Source organism: Poecilia reticulata, linkage group LG10 (genome assembly GCF_000633615.1).
Source record: "Poecilia reticulata strain Guanapo linkage group LG10, Guppy_female_1.0+MT, whole genome shotgun sequence".
Lineage (NCBI taxonomy): Eukaryota > Metazoa > Chordata > Actinopteri > Cyprinodontiformes > Poeciliidae > Poecilia > Poecilia reticulata.
The window spans coordinates 28,310,771-28,326,391 of record NC_024340.1 but is presented as its reverse complement, the minus strand read 5'-3'; the positions used below and the strand labels follow the sequence as shown (position 1 = coordinate 28,326,391).

Genomic DNA, 15,621 nt, shown 5'->3' with positions numbered 1-15,621 from the left:
GTGCCAAGAATGCTCTATCCTCGATAGGTCTGAGAGGAATACACTGGGATCAGGTAGAGCGGCGGAGGGCGAGATGTAACGGTGGTTTACGTTTCCGCTTGGCTTTATGTTTTGTTTGTCCGCTTTCTTGAAAGGGCTTCTGGACCACTACGCCTCATCCTGCATGATGACAAATGTAGCAATCATGTTTACATTGATCTGGATTGGTGCCCCTCAATAATTTCAGATATTTTCTCTTGTATAAGAAAAAAATGTTCATCTTTGAAAGAAAAGATGAACATTTTCATGTTGACTGATATCAACATTATGCATATTAGCTTGTAGCGTTATTAAACCACATTAAACTGCATTAAAATAAATAGGTTTTACCTTAAATCTCCACTTGAAGTAGGAGTTCCTTCTCATTCCACCACACATTTAAAGAAACAAGGTGTTTCTGTTTTATTTTTTTAGATTTATTTAGGATTGTCAAAAATATTTACACTTCAACTAAGATTATGCTACAAATTAATTAGTCAAACTAACATCTAATAAGTAAAACAAACTCAGAACATCAGTATTACTGGTTCTACTCCACTGCTACGGGAAAAAAAAACTTCAAAAAAAGTAGCATTTGTGTTATCAGATCTGATTAAAGTTTACAGTTATTGGCTGACAAAATAAATACCAGCTGTTCAGGTCAAAAGGGCACTTGAACTTGAAGGCTGTTGGTTGTGGTTTAATTCAGAAGATGTCCTTGCAGTTTCTTACTTTGGACAGAACATAGTGGCACCAAAATATCAAAAAGAATCTGATGGTGTTTTTGTACCAATTCAGTCTGATTTGGCTCTGTTCAGCTCTCTGCACCTGGAGCTCACCAGAAAAAGAGTTGTCTGATCAGTCAATCAGAAGTGGACTTGGGGGATTGCACAAACCATGTTGCATGAGGCAACTAATGTGAAAAATGGATGTTTTTGCATTCTTTAGACGAAAGAGAGACTGGGAATGTAAACAATCTGTCTCCTTGCTGGTGCCGATTCTCATATTCAAGGTTTCAACCATGTAATAATTGAATAAACATTAAAAGAAAGGTTTATGGTAGCCATCATATTTGAAATTGAGAAATTGTGAATTAATTTAAAGCTGTCTGAATCTCAAAATAAAACCACTCACAGAAGGACTTTTACTATGCAGACAGATTGCTTGATGCAATTACTGCATAAACACTTTCCTACCCTTTTCTCTTAAAGTCATCATCTAAATGTCTTTACCTCTCTATATGTTCAAATGCACATCATACCTGCTAATGCTGAGCAAGCTCAACGTGAGAAGCCCTCCTAAATGCAGCACTGTGAGGATCTGGAAATGTAGCATCACTTTCCTGCATGTGAGGCCAGTTTGATCCAAATCTATGATGGATGCACTGTTTTTCACTAAAGGCAACCATTGCTAACACAAGAAATGATTGATTTCCCTTCTTTTAACATTACTACTCTGCTAACTAGATTGATAGGCTGTTATAGTCTCACCTCCGCTTATGATGAGAATATATAAACAATAAATTTGATTTATCATGCGGTGACAAAACAAAAAATTAATGTTTGGTTTTATTTTAGCAGTAAAATAAACATCTAAAATCGAGCATTCATTTAGTCTGCAAAATAATCTGCAAAATAATAATGCATGAATTTTCAAAACACTTTTGTCATTTCCATAACTCTAAGCTACAACTGTGCTTTTTTGACAAGTGGGAAGCAACAAATTTTTACTTCCTGACATTTTCTGTTAAAACTTGTTTTACAGAAAACTTGTATAACCTTTTGTAGAACTTGAGGGAATGTGGTACCCATGTCACTGATAATAGCCTTATGTCATTATTTAGTTTTTGATAGCATAAACAACTGATAGTTTGGCATTTATATCTTTCCATAGAAGAGCCTCAACATGCCAGCGATAATTCACTGAATGCACATCTGATTTGATTAGTAAGTCTTGAATTTCATTTAATATACCCCAGAGTGATCAAACAGGTGTGCAGTGTTTCATCTGCCTGCTGTATTTAACATGTTCTTGCACTTCGTTCCATTGCATTGAAAGTCAGTCTCTCTAATACTGTCATGCTTTCACTAGACAGAGAATTGATTACCTTGGTGGAAATGTTTTTCCGACTGCAGGTCACGATTTTCCCGGAGTGGGACAGACTCATGGAGCACAGCTCAGGAATTACCTTCACAATAGCAAAGTGAAAGCCATTCTTAAAGTGGGGGACAACAAAGAGTGCTCTGTCTAAGCAGAGCCTTTTGGAGAAATACTATCTGACCCGTCCACCCCCTACCATGCCTTTTGGGCTGATTACTATGGAAGGGCAGAGTGGGCAGAGAGCTGCACCTGTGTAAAACGCTATAGATCCATTGATTATTGATAAAGTTAAGTTGAAAATACAAACTAAGCCAGCAATTATTAAAAAAAACACAACTTAAGTTTTGCAGTTTTGCAGACTGATAAATTATTTCCCTCATAATTTAGAAGTGAGAGGTGTTTGGTTTTCAAGACTTTTTTACTTCTTCCATTTTCAAAAGTACAGAAATGTTATAATAGTCACACAGCACACACAGACACAAAGACCTACATCTTTGGAGAGATGTTCTGCAGTTTGATGAGACTAAAATGAAAGGGTTTGACCAAAATGACAATTGCTACATTTGTAAGGAAAAGCTTGCAAACCTAAGACCACCACCCTAACAGTGAAGTACGGGGGTAGGAGCGTCATGGTGTGGGATTTTGATTTACTGTCGGATGAGCTGCTGCACTTTACACTCAGTGGCATCATGAGCAACATCTCAAGACAGCCAAGAAGTTTAGGTTGGGGTGCCAATGCATTTTTATTATAAGCAATAAGGTCACTGTTTATAATTGACAATTAAAGGTTCTGGTATCAGTATTGTGAGAATCCTGAGGAAGAGAAAACAAAATGTTATCTGAATTTGTGCATAATAAGAAGGAATTCTACTTAAAAAGAAAATGTATGTGATCTTAATTTCAAGAAAATAAAAAAAATCTCGGTGTAAGTCTCAATATTCTGATATTTAGAAAAAAAAGAAATGGTTAGTAATGCTAAATTACATAAACCATGAAAATCTGAGACGGATTTGATGTCAGGAAGTGAGAGAAGTACCATCTTTTTTATACAATGTCAATAGCTGGTTTCAGCTGCTGGTACTGTTTGTCAATTTGTGTGAATCTTATCTTAAGAGAATTAAATAGAAAAATAATCTTGCCAAAACAGGTCTATCATAAAACTGCACAGATGAGCCCGTCTAACCTGCCTCTGGCTGTTCATAAATCAACAACCTATTCGGACATGTGCAGGGCAGCAATGGAGAGCTTTGAAGGTAGAGTGCTGCATGTAAAATGTGTGTAGGGCATTTCTTATTCTATAGGGTGTGGAACATCAGAGTTGTGAGACACTATTAGTTTTACTAAGTTTCCAAACATCACTTTTATTAGAGAAACAACCTTTGGCTAAAATCCAGTAATGTGTTATGTCAGAAAAAAGATACAGATGGCAAGAAAGTGTCTAGCTGAGCTCTGAGTGTTTTGTGAAACAGTATGAGGAAGATTGGCATCTTCTTCATACTCCTGCCCAGGTGGTTAGTAGAAACACAAGGCTGATATGATAAAGCACAATATTATGTACTTAGAAAGCTGCCAACAGCAAGCTAAATGTATATGCAGTTTATAATTGTCACTGTGTTAAGACCTGGTAATTACTGTTCCTCAATGGCCGTATGCTGCATGCAGAATTTTAATTGGCTATTATGAAGTCTGTAGATCCCAGCACACCTACTCGCAAAATATATTTAAAAGCAGTGATTCAGAAAAATATACCACCCCTCCCTGATTGTTTTTTTTCTTCTCTTTCCAGTTGTGCACATTAGGGCTGAAACGATTCCTCGAGTGATTCGAGTACCTCGATTATTAAAATTCCTCGAGGAAAATTGACCTGCCTCGAAGCTTTGTTAATTTATGTTTTATCATTTAGCGCACCGTGTTTCAGCCGGAACATTATTTGCGTTGAGCGGAGCTCTGACTTCCGCCTCTGAGTTGTTGACGGAAGCTACGTGTTAGCGGCATAACGTCCAATCTTCAAGTTCGGCCCGCGGGGATTTTACTGATTGGTGATAATTCCGGGTTTTCACCGTTTTTGTGGGACCAATAAACATCCTTAAAATGGCCGGCGCGATGCCGGGAGTTCGGCAGCCTTTCTGCTCCGGAGCTGCTGGTTGAACGGCGGGAAGAAGCTKAGGAGGATTTATACAGGTGGGCGGAGAGACTGAACACGGCGGGCGGCTGAGGGTTGATGCTTACAGGGTAAGAGCAGCTTTACGGACGAACCGCACGATAAACTTATATCATCCCGGTCTGAACAAACGGGAGGCGGAACATGGCTGGTAGATGAGTTTCTGAACGGAGGAGCCGTAAATATCCCGTRTTGCTCCCCCGGTCTACWAAAAAGTAACTGGTAGGSAAGCTCAAATGTGGAAAAAATAGACTGATGTTGATATCCGATAGTAACACTGGTGTTATGGAAGATTTACCAATATTTTATTTCATAATTGTTTTWATCCGATTACTCGATTAATCGTAAGAAAAATCTTTAGATTACTAAAATAATCGTTTACAACAGCCCTAGTGCACATGCTAACAGCTGTCTGTTGTCGACCTAGAGAGTGTGCAGCAACTGGTAGAGCATTTTAATTTCTGCTATAAGGTGACATGTTTAATGTCACCTTATAGCAGAAATTAAAATGAAGAGTGACTCCACTGAGACACACTTGGGTGACGTTAGATATGTCACCCAAGTGTGTGTCAGGGGAGTCACTCACTGGGCTTTGGCTTGGGATGCTTAACAAAACTCTCATTTTCCGGTTTATTCACTATTTTTCAGTTTTTTTTTTTTTTTTTTTTTTTCTTGAAACGTTCCTGTGGTAGAAGGAGAAGGCTTAGCAAGATTCTTATCCTGTAGTGACAAAAACCTTTATTTGAATTTGCATAGATTGCTCTGGATGTCTGCAACAGTATGGAATGCATTTTGCCATTCTCTATTTAAACATGTTGATGATGTACGTACGCCTGTGGCATCATATTCAAATAGACTCAAGGCTGTAATTGCTGCCAAAGGTGGATGAGCAAAGTATTAAACAAAAGCAGTGAAGAGGTTTTCTGTTTTTAATAAATTTGCAAAAAATCTCTAAAACATTTTCCACTTCACCATAATGGGGTATTTGTGTGTAGAATTTTGAGGAGATTAATTTAATACAATTTGGAATAAGCCTGTAAGATAACAAAATGTGGAAAAAGTGAAGTGCTGTGAATACTTTCCAAAAGCAATGAAATTTGAACTTCTTTTGTCTGTTTAGTTGAGCTAAATGACTGAATACTTTTAAATCTTTGTTTTATGGCGTATTCCAGTAAAATTGGCAGAGCCTGCTTCTAACTATAGCCAAAGAAGAGACAAGCTATGCCTAACAACCAATGAGTGATTGATTCACTGTTTGTACAATTTGGATAGTTATTCGTCAAGTGATTCAGTATGACTACATTTAAAAATACTTTTTCTCCAATAAGACATTTTAGGAAATCTAATACAAATGCCTACTTTTCCTTCATGAAGACATTAAGCTGTTAGTAGAAATATCAATTTCTGCTAACATCTTGTTTTGACGGACAAAACAAGATGTCCAGATAAGGAAGTAAACCTCACCACAACCACACAAGCCCCTTCCACTTTTTCCTTTTCACCCCTTCCCCCCCGACTGCACTTCAACCATGTACCCCCAACTCAGAATCACATCCAAAACGTATACATTCACAGGCTGAGGCTGGCCAAGTTTCACAGCTGTCGCACATTTTCAACAGATTCCACCAACCCTAGATGAGGCTGAGGAGAACACATTCCTTTTCCATTACACATGGGCTAAAAGGAATTACCGTTAACATATGATATTGTGGAAGTGGGAAATTTGCCACCCCAACCTTGCCCAAAGCACTCCGGAACTCAGGGTCATGGATTTATTATCTCAGATGGTCCTCGGAGGTCACTGGGGGCTGTTTTTTTTTTTTTTACTTTTCCCTCCCCTCTTTTGCTGTTCCGGCAAAAACCCCAGCAGCCCCAAGTGTGCTATTCATTAAGTACACTGCACAGCTTTGTGCGTGCGTACGTGTGTGCATGTGTGGCTGAGGGTGTAGGGGGAGGGCTACTCGTAGGGGTGGGAGACACATGTTACTGTTGCTCTACGGGTATTTGTCATAGGAACGGCATGTCTTGTCAGACTGAAAGGCCATTCCCAGCTGTTAGGCTGAAGCTCTGTGAGGGGCTTGAGCCAGTCCTGCCTGGAACAACCATGGTCACATAAACAGGATGCCTCAGATGTACAATTACACAAGAATGGATGACAAATAAGAGCACTATACATATTTTTTTTATGCTTGAGAATTTTTCGATATGCTATAAGTAATTGCATTGATAACTACTTTGTAAATATATATATTTTTTTCTAAGCTGTCATAGTTGCCAAACATGACACTGCACATTATTGCACAAGTTCCTTGTACAGGGCAAGGAGCAAACAAAATTTTAGTAAAGTAATTCTACTCAAAAGTAAGGAACGATAAACATATTATATGCTTTGACATCAACTCTGTCTCTATCTGGTTAGATCCTATGCTGGTGCCACAGCTAGCCAGATAACTATATCGCAGTCTAGCTAGCTGTCAATGCTATAATCCTAAAATGTAGCTGTGTCTTGGAAGAATGACAACTATTTCTCAATCTACATTACAGTTGTTTTTCAATTAGGGCTGTGTAATAATATCGATTTTGCGATATATATCGATATTTTTTTTTTTCCCTAGAAAAAAAAAATCGATATTCATCCGCAAGTATCGTAACATCCAACTGTCACCTTGCTAACTCACTGCTTGCTTCGCCGGGAGAGTGATTAGGTCATCAGGGTTAGAGTGATTCCTTCAGATGTTCAGTGTCAAAGTTAAAAAGGTATCAAATTATTCAGAGCAGGGTACTTGGTGCACTTTATTTACTTTACAAATGCATGTAAGATACAGTTTGTACTGTTTCAATTAAAACAAACATGTTTTCTCACCACTTCTTTGATTCATTTTGTCCAGCTGTCTTCTTTAAGTCCAACCAGAGCCAGGTATTGTGCAGTTGGTGCTTTTAATCAGTTTTCAGTTAATTTAATTCAATCCAACTCTATAACAGTCACAAAATGTCACCAAAATAACTCTGTCCCTCTAAAATCTTTCAGAAAATTGCAGAAGTGTATTGAATTGTATCATTTGCTGAATATTGCAATATATATCGTATCGGGAGCAGAATATTGTGTATCGTATCGTGAAATTATTGTATCACTACAGCCCTATTTTCAATGCAGAGAAGTCATTTTAAAAGGTACTTATCTGACACAAGAAGAGCCTCATGTGCCATAAAACCAGATTTTTACTTTGATCATGGTAATCACAGGCATCAAATGGATCAGTGATCAATATTTGGTGATACATTTAAATAATATAGAAGCTGAATTTGCTCCAGATCATGTTGGTGACCCTTTTGGAAGTAAACAGGTGATCACTGAAGATTTCTCTTCAGTGATTAAAGAAAAAGTCACTCTGCAAGACAATCTTTTTGCCCCAGGATTATGATAAACCTGGAAGCATTGACATAAGGACTGAAATAACCCCAAACTAGAGCATTTAGAATAGTTTTAGTTTTTCTCTGTAAGCTAAAATTGCTCCTGACTATCTAGACTGAATGTAGCCCAAATAAGCCCAGTGGTACTTTTCTCACAGTTTGAGCACCATGGGCTAGAGTTATGCAATACAAGCTAATTTGCTTTTATTTTAGTTTAGAGTCATTAAACTCTTTTACTCTGTCACTCCTAAGCTCCAAAGTTGGGAAATAAATCTGAAGCACCTGCAGTGCTGGCTCAAAGCGTCTCTTTAAATATCTCTTTTCTAAAAGCTTATAACTGCTAAATATTTATAGAAAGTCGGTGTGCCAAAGAAACTGACCACATTTTCTAAATAAACCTTATTTGAAAATAAGGTCCAGATGTTTCACGTTTCTGGTGCACGATTGCAGTTGGCTGTGAGTGGTGAGTGAGTGTGTGTTTTCAGGGTTTCCATGACTTGAACCATGGTGATGGCTGTCTTAGTAATTTCAAGGCAACCCCTAGTTTTCGCCCTGCTTCCAGGAAGTAAAGCAAAACTATGCTGCAGCCTGCGTCATCAGTGAGTCAACTAAACAGTCTGGAGGGATATCTGTGAGGGAGTCCAGACACAGTCATTCCTCCTTCCTCTCACTTCCATGACTGTTCGGTTTCCTTGCTGGCAGTACACAGGGTCCAGTGCAACATACCAAAGTTCTGCTCCACAGCACATCCTTTCCAGTCAGCTCCAACGCACTGTTTGTTGGTTATAAGTTGAACAAAATGTATTTCTCTTTTAGAGCAAAACTTGAACAAAAAGAACTAAACATTCAACAAATGTTTTTGTCTTAGCCACAGTGGCAGAGTGGATTTTTGATTGTAAGGTGCTCCTGCTACTGTATGGCCTTGAAAGTAACTCTACTATCCATTTTATGAACTGAAATTTGGTCATGTTGCTAAAACTAAAAGCCCTAATGGTCATTGTGCTCCTGATCAGGTCCTTCTGATGGCCTTAGCTCAACCGTAGGCCGAAGAACTGCTGGACCTGAAACCTGGCTGTCCCTCAGGCTCGGGAGACTTGAGGTTGGACCAGCATGAACAGAGACAAATTGATTCCATGAGACCAAATAAGGTGCCTTTTCCGCTTTTATTGTGGCAAATCTAGATCTGAAAGCTATCTTTTTTTAATCTATCCTTTCTTTCTATAGGCTAAAGTTACGTACTACAACTTAAAACTAGGCAGTAATTCTTAATTTTATTAGTTAGTATGTGAGAAAAAACATTAATGTAGCTTAATATTGCTGCTGTCATTATCATAGTAGGTTAAATACAGGGTAGTTTTGCTTTGCTGAAACCACATTATATCTCTGCTATGATGGCATTTTCTCTCTGCCTTCTGCTGCAGCCATTACTGTCTTGAGCTGTAGAAATGTGAACATTATTCAGGTTGTTTCCTGTGCATTTAAGTGTTCAAACCTGTGTTTCTATTGATCAGTAACGAGTGTTATTAATCACCAATAACAATCTACAGAAACAGATTCAGTTTTTTGGGAAAACGAACCATCAGCTCCAACTTTTGGACACCAGTAAGATAAAAAAGGATGGCTCAACCACAGATTTATTTTGGTCAGTAGAGACTAAACATAGACATTCCTCAGGTGAAGGGGTAATGTAAGGTTTGAATCAAGCCATGCTGAATTTTGGCATTCAGTCTCTCTAGCACCTGCCTGCCCTCAGGCTCCCCTTAAATAACTTGTCATTGTTGGGATCACTCCCGTTTGCCTCAAGGTTGCTGCTTAGCTTTCCTTTTGTCTGAACGAGGTGACAGACACGTCTGTCATTTGACCGTCTGCATCCTACACATCTTCAAATGTGGCCCCACCCGGTATAAACTACGATCATGTTGTACAAATCTAGGTTACAACACAGCTTACTAAATAAGCTTGCTTATTTTTAGCTTTACTAAAATAAGATAGTAAAGTTGAATGGAAAGTGATACAAATAAATGTTCTCTACATTACAAGGCTCCTACAAAGTCTGGCATTAGGTTTCAGTATATTCCATCTGGGTCGTATCCTTTCTTTCTTCTCTGTTATTTTTTCTTTAACTCATCCTTCCTCCATTTTATCCCGTCTCTTTCTTTGTATCCTGATTCCGTTAAGTTCTTCGTTCCTTGAGCCCTGTCTTCCCGGTTTGCTTCCTTTCACCTTTTTGTCTTTTCCTACTTACCTTGTGACCTTCCTACTGTCTTTTCTGTCCTCTCTGCTGCCTTTTCTACCAACACAGATTGGACCCTGTTCTGGTCCCCGAACATGTTCTTGAATCGGTGTTGTGTGTTTCTAAAAAAATCGAGGTTCCACAGCGTAAACTGTAGCTCGACTTTGGCACTACAAAATAGCCGGTTTTTCTGTGCAAATTGTGATGCCATCTCCACTGTTGCCTGGTAAGCATGGCAGGAACAGAGTTATCAACTTCTCTGTTGTTTCGGACATCAGTCCCTGTTATGTGCAGCAGGAGTGAACACTATATTGTTGATCAGTTGAAGGTCTCTAGGTTGCTAAATTAAAGGAAGAAAGTTGTAATGCCCAACTCGCCCAGCTCCACCATCTTGCTACTATGTTCTCTGTCCCTCTTTTCATATTTCCTTATCTTTTTTCCATCCCTGCTTCCTTTTCTTGTCTTTACTTTTTCTTCCTTTGCTTCCTCTTCATGTGGCCTTTTATCCTTCCTTGTACTAACTTCTCCTTTTCTGTCTGCAACCTCATCCATCCATCTCTGGTTATTCAAGGTTCCATTTTTAATTCTGATCACTATAAAAATATCAGAAATTTTGAGTAATTTTTTTATTTTTATATTTTCAAAGGATTATAATAAGGACAAATAACTCGTTATAACTATTGCAATGAAACAATAAAACTGGAGTCTAGAACAGTTTGTAACGTTTACCTGAAAACTGCATGGGAACATTTGCATTAATGTTAAAAATATAAATATTACCACTGTAGGTCTATGTTGCTGATTATATGGAAATGTTGTCTAAATATTTTAACAGTGTCTCTTGGATTTATGCCTCTTTTCCACTATGAGTGCCAATCTATGTGCCTCAGACACTGTGTACTATGGCTGTTGGCTGTGCTCTGTGTCCAGTCTACCTTACAGCAAGGAAATTAAATGTTAAATATTTACCATTCCTCTGGTATGCGACCCCACAGATTCCAGCTGTGATGGGTAGCAGTTACATTCCTCCCACAGGAAGTTTATCCTTTCTCGTTCCTTTCTTTTTTTTTTCCTTCTCCCTCTCCTGACAGTGCTTTTGAACTTCATCAGGTATCAGCCCAAATCTGCTGTCATGAAATACACTAACATATCTCATGTGCCACTGAATGCTGCAATGAGGTTTTCCTGAACATGTTTCAGCTGGCTGCATGTGAACAAGAGGTGAATTAATTTCACAGCTCTGATAACAGGTGTAAGTTAAATATAAATATTTCAACAGAATACATGGAAAAATATGCAATTTTACCATTGAGGAAGCTACTGAGAAAAGTACACAGCTTTGCACAAGAGTTTAAAGATTTTCATCATTTTGTCATCTTGTGACAACAAGTGTTGGTTATGATGGTCATTAGATAAATGATCATTGTGCTTCTGGAAGATAAACCTCTTTTGCTGCCTCGTACAGATTTTCCTATAAGACTGTTTGGTGCTGTCATTATCTGTATGTTCATAAGATGGACTGAAAAAAGGTCTTTGAGAAGGTCAAACTGAAGTTATTTGTTTTATAACCAAACTCCATTTTAAACTTCTCCATCTGACTCATCTGTGTCCCTCAGTCTTCCTGGTGTCGTTTACTAATCTTCTCTAATAAACCTGAGACCTTTACAGCGCAGCTGGATTCGTATTAAGATTAGATTTCACACAGTCGGACCGTATTTACTAATTAGATGACATCTAAAGGCAATGGATCACATTAAACACGACTCAACGTTAAGGAGGTAAACATAACTCATCCCAAGATTTTTATCTGTTGAACAAAGTAAAGCCCATTTATTATTTTTTTTCACCAACAAAAATGTTATTTCTTCTGAAATATTTTTGCTTGAGGATGATGTGCAGATTTCTCTGTAAGAGGATGACATTCAAAGCAATTGAGAAACTGACAACTTTTTCCAACATCAGCATCCTTTCCACTTCTCCGTGAAGACATTGGCTTACTTTTGTCCACATTAAAAACTGGAAATACTGCAAGTTATATTTGAGTCGTTCTTCAATTGTTTTTTAATTTAATGGATAACGCTAAAGAAAAACGCATGTTTTTGTTTGAAGAATGCCTTGTTCAGTTATAAACAACTGATCCATCACAAATGCATTTAGGTTTAATCCTTTAAAAGCAAAACTACACTTTTGTCACGGCAAAGAATAAAACCACATTTCGAACATAGCTTGAGTGAAAAGAAATGGGAGTTGTCTGATTTCACAATATCCTGGCACAAAGCATCTCCTTACCCCTAAGACCCCAGGCTCCCCACCCCTTCAGATGTAGCCTTTTGTTGTGTGCATGTGACTGTAGAAATGGCTCAGTAGGAAATGTCAGGCACCCACAAAAAAGCAAAAGAAAAATAGTTGTGGGAGCCACCCTCTGCATCAATTCAGATGCAACAAGAAGCATTTTACAGCTGCTTTATTCTTCTTCCTGTGCTGTTGAGGTTGTCTTTCATGTCAAAAGTCTTTTCCTACTTACAAATCACCAGGAAGCAATCCGTTTCGCCGTGCTGCTGTGCCCTAAGCTCCTTCCTAGGGTCTTGTGCTTTGATCACCTGTAGCATTGGCAATCAACTTAAAAATAGAGGAACGGGCCGCTGGGATAAGCTTGTGTTCTTGTCTAGAACACAAGAAACCTCCTCCCCTCCTAGCCGAAGAGCCTGGGAACCAAATCACTGCAAGGTGGGGGGGCAGCTGGATTGTCAGATTGTTTGGCAAACGATTATACTTCAACTGCATTAGTAAGGATTCCTCATGGTAAACACGTTGATTAACTAATTAGCTTAAAAATGAAGCTTTGTGTTTCTGGGAGAGACATGCAAGCTGTTCTCACCTTTGACCCGACACTTTAGATTCAAGGTTAAACGTGCTGCAGTACCCTCTAAATGAACGCCACTGTCACATCATGGCCCTCAGCCAGAGGCCCAGACCAGTTGTCACCGCTCTGAGTTTTAAGACCTGCCTAATTGGCTTCCCTGAGTGCCTGAGGAGGGGAAAGAGAGGAGAGCTAGCTTGTTACGAGGCCCTATGTTGCAGAAAAGGGAGGGGGGAGATGGAGGTCCCTTATCAGCCATTGCTGGACACCTCCGGTGGCTATTAATCAGAGCCAGAGCCTGACTGGAGCCAGGAGAGGATCCGCAGAGCACTGGGGGGAGGAGGAGGACCTGGATCCTTCCTTGGGCCTCATTGACACTCATAAGGAACTTCCACAGACAGCATAAACATTCCTTCCTGCCATGCTTCCTCAAATACGCCTGTACACCCCGCCACAAAGTCTCACTCAAACTGATTTAGGTCCCATAAAGCCCCTTCTGACCAGGACCCATCCATTTCAGCCAGACTGACAGCTTTACGTCGCCCCCTTACTGTGTTATTATATTGGTGCTGTGCTGCCAGCTACTATTGTGCTAATGAAAATTTAGCACCAGACGTAATATTCCTTTTCATTGGATGTGCACTCATCAAGCAAAATATCTCAAGGATGTTTATGGGCTTGAAAGCACTCATTGTTATAATTTTATTTACATTTACAACAGACTGGCCTGCAAAAACTTTTATGGACAGGAAAATGGCTGTTAGCATTCAGCCTCAGTCTGACTCATGCATAAAGTTAACCATAACGCACTTTTGTGCATGTTTTTGTGTAATAATCTGCATCATGAAAACATATATATATAACAAAAGTATTTCATTTCTGCCTACATGGTTACAAGAATGTAGGGACAGCATCAAAAAGTTGTTTTGGAAGACTGGTGTAAATGGACAGACATGAATTTAAAATGAAAGGTGTTTGAACCCGCTGACTTCTCCAGACCTTTGTTTGAGTTTGCCAAACTGAACACACTTATGAAATTGCATAACCTTGATATGCACACACATATAACCTTGCTCATATGTGAGAGTTATAAGTTGAGTTCACAGCAGTACATTTTTTTTCTTAGTTTTTCAGATACCATTAAAATTAAGATGTACAATAAACAATAACATCTCACATTTTAACCCATTTAACAATTCACTAAATGAAAAGCATAAATATCCTGCTGTCACCATCCGAATCTTATGAGATGTCAGGACACAACCTGGGTCTACATCGGCTCACATAACTGATAAAAATATCGTAATGTGAAAGTAGTTTTAGACTGCAATAAAGCACATATTCCACAAAACATTTGAGGGAAACTGCTGCTATAAAGCATGAAAAAAAAATCATTATGCTGTCTAACCAGGTTATGAGGTAACACAAGAGGGAGAAATGACTTTTCTTGAAGTCTGAAGGTAAAGTAAAAAAATAAAATAAAAATAGTACTTTGACGTCACAATATGGTCTCTGAGTGAGAGGAAATATGCAAAAAGAAAAGTCTGTAATAAACTAACTGAAAATCCCAGGATATGTGCAAATACGTAAAACCTGGGCAAAAGGTTAAAGCTGTACTTTGTTTCCCGGTGGTTTTATTCAGCCTATAGATATGTGTTTTGAAGTGTATAGTTAAATCTCTAATTTGTTGAATATTAATAGTGTTACCAGTAGCATTTTCTTTCTTTTAGTTTTTCTTTTGATAGTTTTTTTTATATATATAAATTCATTCATGAATATTTTTATCACTCTAAAATTCTACATATTACTGCAAATTTTGTTGGTAAAATACTATTAACCAAAAGAATATGAATATACTTTCAACTGCATCCATCTGGACTAGAAAACAAGACCATCAGAGAGCTGCATACCTAAAGTGATGGTGATTGTAACTAAAAACAGGCAGATACGGAGTTGATTTAATCAAAAAATTCAATTTAGTTTCATCCCTGGAGGTCCTAATCTACAACGAATTGTCTCAGTTCTGGATAATTTCCTTAGAAAAATCACCAAGATTGAAAACGTGTTTGCAGATTTGTTGCGCAGACTTTGAAAAGTGTTAATGACCAAGAATGCTTCATCCTGTGCTGGATTTCAAAAGAATCTCCCAATCATTAGAAAGCCATTAGCAACAGTTTGATTATTGCAGCGGTTCCCATGAGATGAGAGGCACAGGGGAACTTTCTGATGAATTTCAAGTTTAAATGGAAAGCTTCTGTGGAGCGCAACACAAAGCACCATGTGTTAATATTAAATAATGAGACGCTTTCATGTCCTCCGCTTTGGATTTGCCGCAAAAATGGCATTAATGACAGCTTTTGGTGTGGTTTACATCCCACAGACCCATGAAACGCAATCGGCAGAGATAGATTTGTTATTATTAGTCTCTGAGGGCGTCAGATTTACAAGCTGCAACGCATTTGCACTCAAGATGTGCTGACACAGAATATTACACACACATGTGACAAATATGAATGGGATGTATGCTTGTTGCGAAAGCGTGACTCTCATGATTGGTCACTATTTAGCACAACAATAACATTGCCATTACAAGAACAGATGGTGGATGGCTTACATATTCTCATATGTTTACAGCACTTTCTTATCTGAAATGATTTACCATAGATAAAAGTTGCTGAAATGTAAGTTTAGCATAACTTTAGGATCAAAGTTCCTTCTGCAACCCTTAAAGTAGCACAACTGGCACAAAAACGGTACTAAATGCTTTGAAACTAGCAAATTTCAAGGAGATAGATGCCCCTCAGAGCGGGCACAAGTCTAAAAACACACAATTTTTCC

At 38.5% G+C, this 15,621-nt stretch overlaps 1 long non-coding RNA gene across 1 annotated transcript in view; it reads left to right on the top strand.

The window, feature by feature from the left end:
- LOC103471882 (uncharacterized) overlaps positions 1–15,621 on the top strand; it is a 104,873-nt gene that overhangs the window by 26,576 nt on the left and 62,676 nt on the right. The window contains exon 3 of the long non-coding RNA XR_534753.1: positions 8,704–8,838. This is a non-coding gene — a long non-coding RNA (uncharacterized LOC103471882). The remainder of the gene's footprint in view (positions 1–8,703; positions 8,839–15,621) is intronic.